Raw genomic sequence first — 2,528 nt, 5'->3', positions numbered from 1 at the left:
ACGGATGAGGATTTATGTCACTCGACGGATAATCTTTTTGGTTGTCCGACGGATAACTCTCATCATCCATCGAGTCTACATCTGTTAGTAATCCTTCAACCAAATTGGATTCTAGCTTCTTCTTATTCTTCTTCCAGGCTGCATCACAAAAGGATTCAATACCTTGAACTTTGGTGATTTGAGCATGAACATCTCTAGATGTTTTCCATGCCTTAATCACCTTCTGTTCTCGTTCAAGCTGCTTCTTCAACATCTCTTCTTTCTTCAAGGACTCAGTTAATTCATCTTTAGCAATCTTACACTCAATTCTCAATTTTTCAAATTCAATAAACTGAGACTCTAGCACATTATTCTCTCACTTAAAAATAAATTGTTTTCTTTAATTTTAGCATTTTCCTTAGTGAGAGACTTAAGTGTAACACGCAAATGATATAATTCTATAGACATGTCATTGATAGCATCATTACACTCAGCTTTAGATAAATGTGCTAGGTTAGTGGTGATTACCTGATTACTTGAAGAACTTGTCTCTGTTTCATCAGACTTGTCCATTTGGGCTAGATTGACATAGCTGACATCCTCATCCTCATCCAGACCATCTGCTGCCCAATCATTTTCTTGTGTAATGAAAGCCCTTTCCTTTTATTTGAGCAACTCAAAATATTTCTGTTTAAAATCCATAGGCTCAAACTTCTTCTTGATGGAATCTGACTTTTTACACTCACTGGCAAAGTGCCCTGCCAAGCCATATTTGAAACATTTGAAATTTGATTTATCCATGTTTCTATTTGGCTTAGCTGCTCCAAAGTTCTTCTTGAACTTGAGCTTAGCAAATCTTCTGGAAAGAAATGCTAGATGTTCATCAATGTCATTCATATCATCTTGGATTAAAGAATCTTCATTTTCTGCTACCAACCCCTTGCCCTTATTTTCACAGACCTTTGAAGTAGACTCAACAACTTCTATCTTCATCTCCTTCTCTTTCTCTAACCCAGCAATTAGTGCAATGGACCCTCCTTTCTTCTTTCCTTTCTCCATCCTCTCATCTTGCTCTATTTTAAGCTCATAAGTTTTTAGGATGCCATACAGTCTCTCCAAAGTAAATTCTTTGTAATTTTGAGAGTTTCTCAATGAGACTGTCATTGGTTTCCATTCCTTTGGAAGAGATCTAAGGAACTCAAGATTGGAGTCTTTTATCTGATAGACCCTTCTATGCAACTTCAGAGCATTCAGTAGTTTTTGAAATCTACTAAAAATATCAGTGAGAGACTCACTATCTTCACAATGAAAGTGCCCATATTACTGAATTAGCAGTTGCATCTTATTTTCCCTCACTTGTTCAGTGCCATCACAAATAATCTGAATTGTATCCCAAACTATCTTGGCAGTTTAACAATTGATGATGTTGTCAAACATGTCACCATCAACTTCATTGAACATGATATTCATGGCCTTCTTATCTTTCCTGACTTGTTCAATATCAGGATCTGACCATTCATGCCTTGGCTTGGGAACTGATGGCTCATTTCTAGTTGCAGCTCTCATTGGTACATGAGGACTTCTCTCTATGCAATCCACATAGGCCTCATCTTGAGAAAGTAAATGGAGATGCATCTTTATCTTCCAGTAATTGTAATTATCTTTGTCCAGAAAAGAAATCTTGACTCCAACATCCTTCTTGTTCATCTTGCTGTTTGTTGTGATCTTTAAACTGTTTGTTCTTCAAGATCTTGCTCTGATACCAATTGTTAATCCCTAACAATGCAACAAGAATTACAGAAGGGGGGTTGAATGGAATTCTTGAAACTTTTTCTGAATTATAAAATGTTCTAACTCAAAATATATATGTGAGTGTTTTGATTTGCAAAGTGCGGAATGATAAATTAAAATGAATCAAAATACAAAGTAATAAAAACACAAGTCTTTAAAACTTTCCGATGGATTTGAATGTATCCACTAGATATATATATATATATATATATATATCAAGAAAACCCTGTGAAGCTTGAATAGCTCACAGCTGCTTACAAATAAGAACAACTAAACTTACAGAGAAATACTAAGGATACAGCTTACAATTGTTTCTCTGAGAAAATATATTGCTTAGACTTGTTGTTGTTCTACTTGCTACTCTTGGTTTATATATCACCATGATTACACAGTAATAAGATAAGATAATAAAATAAAACCTATCAAGTCTAATACTATGCTGCTTCATTACTCTATTCCAGCGTCTTTGAATATCTTCATAATAGCATGAAAATGACAATGTTTCTTTGTTCTCAAAAATCCAGTTGAATAGGTTGCCACATTCTTTTTGCAAACACTCGATGCATGTGACTGTGTTGTCACTGTCAACAGATGTTTGAATTGATTATCCGTCGGGTACATGATCATCCATAGGGTAGCTTTGTTGATCATCCGTCGGGTAGCTTTGTTGATCATCCGTCGGGTAGCTATTTGGCACTTGACTTCATTTCATTTATGCAGAATTATAAGACATCTTCTATTTATAATTAATCAACCTA

The sequence above is a fragment of the Apium graveolens genome, unplaced genomic scaffold, assembly GCF_009905375.1.
Source record: "Apium graveolens cultivar Ventura unplaced genomic scaffold, ASM990537v1 ctg3269, whole genome shotgun sequence".
Lineage (NCBI taxonomy): Eukaryota > Viridiplantae > Streptophyta > Magnoliopsida > Apiales > Apiaceae > Apium > Apium graveolens.
This window is presented reverse-complemented; position numbering follows the sequence as displayed.